The sequence below is a fragment of the Diabrotica undecimpunctata genome, chromosome 2 (assembly GCF_040954645.1).
Source record: "Diabrotica undecimpunctata isolate CICGRU chromosome 2, icDiaUnde3, whole genome shotgun sequence".
Classification (NCBI taxonomy): Eukaryota; Metazoa; Arthropoda; class Insecta; order Coleoptera; family Chrysomelidae; genus Diabrotica; species Diabrotica undecimpunctata.
Window position 1 is genome coordinate 127285769 of NC_092804.1, and position 6920 is coordinate 127292688.

The 6920-nt window shown below is 34.0% G+C and overlaps 1 pseudogene; it reads left to right on the top strand.

Moving 5' to 3' along the window:
• The first annotated feature begins 2106 nt into the window (after positions 1-2106).
• Positions 2107-3964, top strand: LOC140433911 (uncharacterized; annotated as a pseudogene).
• Positions 3965-6920: the final 2956 nt, after the last annotated feature.

Sequence of the window (6920 nt, forward strand, 5' to 3'; positions counted from 1 at the left end):
TATGCTTAGATCGATAGAAGAGTAAATTCGTGTGGCGATGTTAAAATATGTACTGGCTCCACTATTCATCAGACAAGTATTATTGCAACTCAATACGGTATCTACGGTTTTTCCACTACCAAATGTTTTATTTGAATCCCACATAGTATTATGGGCGTTAAAGTCTCTAACCAGTATGAAACGGCTGTGAAGTTGGCGAATTAAGTCATCTAATCCGGTTTCTATTAAGTTGTAATTAGGTGGAAAATATGTACTGCATATGGTTATTTCGTCAGGACTCCAGACCGTTATCACTATGGCCTCCAAATTGGTAGTTAGGATATATTGTATAGAAAATAAATCATTAATTAGACATGAAGATACCGAAGGAAATGGTAAGCTTCGAAAGTTTTAAGTTCACTTCTATGTGTTTCCGTGAAATTGGATTCTTGAAGGCAGATTATATCTGCTTTTGTATTCATTAATTGTTGTAAGCGTTCTAAGCGAGGGTAGAACCCATCGCAGCTCCACTGCACTAAGGTGAAAGTAAAATATTTTTAACATTGAAAACGTTGAGAGGTCAGAGAAGACTCGGTTAGATAATGTTCATCATTATTTGTAAATTGCGATGTTGTGCTTCCAATGTCTGAATTGTCTATATTAAGTTGATGTTTAATATTCTTAGAAACTCTTGTAAATCTATTCTTGATTGTTCTATCTTCCAGTGAAGGGTATATTCTAAACATTTCGGTAAGTAGTGATCGAGCATATTAAATGAACTGCTGTGCTTCTTGTAGAGGGTTATTACTGTCGCATGAGTTTTTTAAAAAGGCAAGAAAATTTTCAACCGGTAAGGAAAATAAGTTTGGATTTTCTTGATAAAAATTATTGAATGTGGGAACAGAGGAGGCGGTAAATTTAGACTGATCGGGTGCGATTTTCTTGGATTTTTTAGTTTTATGCTTTTTAGACACGTTTGCATCGGGTGAAGTCATTTTTATGTCTTTGATGGTTAAGTTAGTAGATGCGCTTGTTTCTTGGAAGGTAGAATCGCTGAAGTCAGAACGAGTTCGTTTCTGACCAGTGATAGGAGAAATAAAATCATTGTTTGCGACAATAGAAGTGGTGGATATATCGACAGTTTTATCTGTTGATTGGGAACCGTGTTTTGTATTGTGTTTGGTGGTGTCATATTGTTTGATATTGGAGTAGCAGGAATGGGTTCAGCTGGGGACGTTTGTTCATTTGGGAGAGGATTGATAGGGAGATTTTGACAGTTATTTGCTGTATGTCCATGTTTTTTGCATAGAAAACATGTCATTTTGTCACTGGAGAAAAATATTCTGTACGAATTATTGTCGAATGGAATTAATAATGAAGTTTGAAATTCGAGGCTATCTGTGGTTGGAGTAAAGTATACCTGTCTTTTGAAGCTCATAATATGCGTAAATTCATCACCGGGGCTCCAGTTTTAATATATGACACTGGTGAAGCAAGTTAAAGCACTAGACCTTGAAGGTATTTTTCTATAATTTTATGAGGTATTAATGGACAGACGTTGGACATTATTAGTCTTTTGGTTGGGGTTACGAGACAAGAAAAACGCAAGTCATGGTAACGGCGCCTTCGCTTCATCAACAGGAATAGACAAGTCAAGGCGTGGTGCGACGTTGGACTTTCATAGGCATTTTGTGATAAAAATCTTGCATTCTAACCAAACTTCGCGTTTTAAAGTGTTAAATTTTGATTTAAAAGTTAAAGAAAGTAATAGAAATACTTTAAAAAAAAGTGATCGGCCAATGAAGACATTTAAATTCTCAATATGGTGGCACTTAACCTGTTAAATAGATCAAGATATAATGATAATTTTTATAGTATTATATAGAGTATAATAATATTATTTAGAGTAAATTGGTAACTTAGAATGTTAAGGCGCATCCACATTATGCCATGCCTTGCCGATCGGTATTGCCGATCGGCAAAGCCGCATGTAGTACGGAGTACGGACGCAATTGCGGCTTGGGTTCGAGGCCGAAAGCCGAACCGATTCCAAACACGATTGATGGCGGTCTCGATGAAAGAGAACCGTACCGATTAGTGTAGTGTGTACGTTTTTATGTAGGCAATCCTCGTCGGCATTCAGTGAGGGATCAGTGCAATTGATCACGAAGACATCTCGTGGCCTGTCGATTCACAATAATTGCGTGCTTTATTGTTATTCGGGAAATGGAGGGGAATGAAGAAAATACACAAAACCTACTTGAAATGTATCATGAGCGCCCCGTTCTGTGGAACAGCCGATTGGCAGATTATAAAGACCGGAACAAACGTCGCGATGCATTGTTGGAAATAAGCGTATCTTTTGGAGTGGAGAAAGAGGAAATCGAAATAAAGATTAGATATCTCTTAAGTCACTTTGCACGGGAAGTAAAAAAAGAGAAAGATTCAGAAAAAAGTGGTAATGGAACCGAAGAAACTTACAAAAGTAAATGGTTTGCGTATAAGTTAATGGAATTTCTGAAGGATAAGAATAAACCTATTGTAACGCAAGATTCAGAGGTATGTATATCATATTTACACTGTAGTAGATACTTTATTCATTCTTAATAATTGAGTTCATATTTATACATAAATTTGAAAATATTGATATAATCATATTGGTATATCGTATTTCATTTATCATATTAAAAAGGCAATGCTCCTTCTTGAGAAATGAAGAATTCGGCCAATTCGTTTCTCACATTTTGTGCCGCAGCTCCACTCCTTCTTGCCCTTCTGCCAAAACTGAGCAATTCATTAGAGGAAGCATTTCGTTTCCAAAGCCCAGGATTAATTGCTCCAGTATCCGAACATTCTACATCAATCATTCCAGGTGGAGTGTAAAGATTTCTTGAAGTGTTTTTTCTCAAGAAATTGTGTAGGTGAATTAAGGCCAAAACTACGTTCGTTGCAGTTTCTGGTTCCAACAACATGGGCCTACGAAGCACTCGGAAAACAGCACTTAAAATGCCAAAAGCATTTTCTGACACTTTTCTTGCGCGGCTCAATCGATAGTTGAATATTCTATTTTTTGAACCTTTTTCCTGATGTCCTGCGAATGGCTTCATAATGTTTGTTGATAGTGGGAATGCGTCATCCGCCACAAAAACAAATGGAACATCAGTGCTTCGTCCTAGTAATGAACAAGCAGGTGGAAGGTTTAGGGTATTTTCTTCAAGGCACTCTTTGAAATATGAATCGTTGAATACGCCCCCGTCCGATATTCGTCCCTGACATCCCACGTTTGCATATATAAAATTATAATTTGCATCTACAACAGCGAAGACAATGCTAAAGAAGCTCTTGTAGTTGAAAAAATCGGTTCCTGAATTTATAGGAGCTTGTATTGATATATGTTTGCCGTCCATAGCTCCGACACAATTTGGAAAATTCGATTTGTCGTTGAACTGCTTGGCTATAAAGTACCAACTTTCGTTAGTTTTAGTCATCTGAACAGAGCATTAATGGTTCCGAAAATGATGTTGGAACAACAGCTCAATCTCAATCTAAATCAAACTCAATTGACATTGTGAAGTTCAGTGGTCGAAAAAGTATGGCTACTAATTTACCAATTGTAAACGAGGCAGTGAATCTTATGCGATCTATTACTACTAAAAGGGCTGAAAAGAATGAATTTTCATTGTTTGGTGAACAAGTTGCAATGAAGCTTTGAAAAATTGTGTCGCCATTTGCTAGATTTTCCGTTCAGAATATAATTAATACTGTTCTATTTGAAGCAGAAATGGGCAAATACGATAATCCTCATTTCATAAATCATTCTCATTCATCTACTTCACAAGCATATCCACTGCAATCATTCAATGTTGCCCATAATTCAATACCATCTCCAGGACATTACCCCAATACATTAAGTGGTCGGAGTTCGACATCAACTTCTACTATTAATCAAGATGAGGACATTCACACTCTCTTATTGCAGTTGTAATTTCTTATATTTTTAAATATATAACAAAGTACGATGAATAGTTATTTTTTCTTACCTTCACGTAATCTTGAAGAGCACCTATGAGCGCTTTGCATACCTCTGCAACACATTTTGAAATAGTTTGCTTAGACATTTTGAAGGTATACATGAGAGAATGGTAGGAATCTCCACTGGCAAAAAACCGTAGCGTAACTGCAAGTCGTTCGGAGGCAGGAATTGCTGCTCTAAATGACGTATCTTTTTTTTTTGGAAATAACAGGTCCAATCAAATCTAACAATGTTTGCTAATCTGTTTTGGTCATTCGAAAAAAATTTCTGAATCCTGCGTCACATCTATATTCCAAATTTAATTCATCTGCGTCGTTAGAAACCAAATCTTTCATAAGATCCGTGGCACTGTACCTATTACGACTTCTGAGGCTTGGGCGAACCCAAAACCTCTTGGAACGTTTATATGAAGTAGAGGCAATTATTACAACAGCTGCAGCCGCAAGAATCATATCATCCTCTTCTGAACTTATTATTGACACGCAACACTGTACAACTGCTACGTACACACTACAAATATTGTGTGGACACCAGCGACACCAATCGGTTTTGCCGATCGGCAAGGTATGGCATAATGTGGATGCGCCTTTAGAATGTAATAAATGCAAAATACAGATGTTTCGTGCAATAAAATATTTGTTTAATCTCGAATGTGCCTATTTGAATTAGTATTATTATTTTTCATTACAGTATGAAAGTTTTAAATGTTTTGATATTTTTTGTATATTTAAACTCGTTTTCATAATTGCACAGTCTTTATTTATTTTATTTTTAGTACTTTTTGTAATCATTAGTTTCAAGTTATTTGTATTCATAGATAAAATTATAAATTTCAGGTAATTTCTAAAACATAGAATAAACAATAAAATTATTTACTTAATAAGTAAAGTAACAGTGTTTGTTTACTAAATATTTAGTAAACTAAATATTTAGTAAAATTTAACTAAAACTTCACAGAGCTAAATTGTCAAACGATTTTTAATGTGGACCGTCACCCCAGTTTCTCCTACTTGGTGTTTATACCACGTTCTCCCTAAATAGGTAGGTATTTTGTAATTAAAAAGTTTGCAGCATATGGTTTTACGTGTGGTAATAATATGTAATTAACTTTTGTTGTATTATTCGGCGAGAATAATACTGAATAAAAAGGACAAAAACTGATTAAATTTTACAAGTAATATTAGTTATTGTATGGTATTTGATGAAATGAAATTGTTGAAAATGAACTTTGTTTTTAAAACATATACTTACCTAAGTGAAAAAAATATTAATTAAAATCCTTTGTAAAAGGTATATATTTAAAAACCCAAACGGGCTATGTTAGACAAAACGTTATAGATATAGATATAAACGTTATAAGATATAATGTCGAACAAATGTAACTAATTATTTGTTAAAGGGTTTTTACCCATATATTTAGTGGCTACATTCATGTACTCCTAGACACCGATGATGGAATGATGTATTCCGAAAACGTTTTGTCTAACACAGCCCGTTTGGGTTTTTAAATATATACCTTTTACAAAGGATTTTAATTAATTTTTTAATATATGGTATACAACCAAATACAGGAACGTAGATTCCTTGTGGATTTTGAAAAAAATATGTTGGAGAGGATATGCTGGAATTAGCAATAACATTAGATATTGCGATTGTTAAAAAAATTATTTTAAAAGAGAGTAAGTCAAATTATACTTCTTATTTCTCTGTCGTTCTTTCGAAGGTTGAGCAATAACATTAGATATTGCGATTGTTAAAAAAATTCTTTTAAAAGAGAGTAAGTCAAATTATACTTCTTATTTTTCTGTCGTTCTTTCGAAGGTTGAGCAATAACATTAGATATTGCGATTGTTAAAAAAATTCTTTTAAAAGAAAGTAAGTCAAATTATACTTCTTATTTCTCTGTCGTTCTTTCGAAGGTTTACAATCCAAATAGTAATTGTTATTTTGGAAAGTGCTACTTCTTCTTCTTCTTTAAGTTTTATTATCTATCGAAGGTTGGGAATCAATATGGATATGCGAACCCTGTTTATTGCCGCTCTAAATAGTTCTGCACTACTTTGACTACTTTATGTTTTCTTCGTTTTTCCATAAGTTCAAGAATTTTTACTGTCATACAAGGTTTTCTTATTTCCACACGTGGTTTAAGGGTTTCTTTTCCAAGTGACACAAGGGCATATTGAATTTTTCTCCATTTTTGGTTAATAGTTACAGTTTCTGCATTATCTTTTGACTTTCGTTAAGTTTTTGTTTATTTTAAATTATGTTTCCGCATATGTGTTGTCTTGTTTGAGGCGTCTTGTATCAATGATTTTCTTGGAGGTACGATACCATACATTTTTTAGTTTCATTTTTATCGATAATACAACCGAATTTTGATCGGAGAATGTGTACGCTCCTGGATAAGTTTTGGATGATATTATAGAATTTCTATATCTTCTGTTGACAATAATATTTATAATCTATTTGATTTCTGACTATTTTGTTGTTATTGTCAGCTAGTGACTTCCATGTGTATAATCTACGTTTAGAAATTTTAAACAACACATTTCCAATTATAAGTACTTCATTATTACAGAAATCAACCAGCCAATCTCCACGTTCATTCCTTTCCCTGAGTAAATACCACCCCACACAATTCTTCAATTCTCCTTGGACCACATTTAAATCTCTTAATATAATATTTATACTGTCTTTAAGTCAGCTTTAAGACATAGCCAATTTGTTAATAGAAGTTCTCCATGATGTCTTCATTCTTATCTGCAGTGAGTCCATATACTTGAATTATATTTATTTAACATTTTAAATGAGAGTTGAGAGACAGCATCAATACTCGATAGAAGTAGGGAACATAGTTACAAATACCGTTTTTTGGAGTATTCTTATCAACTTTAATGCCAACTCTCTG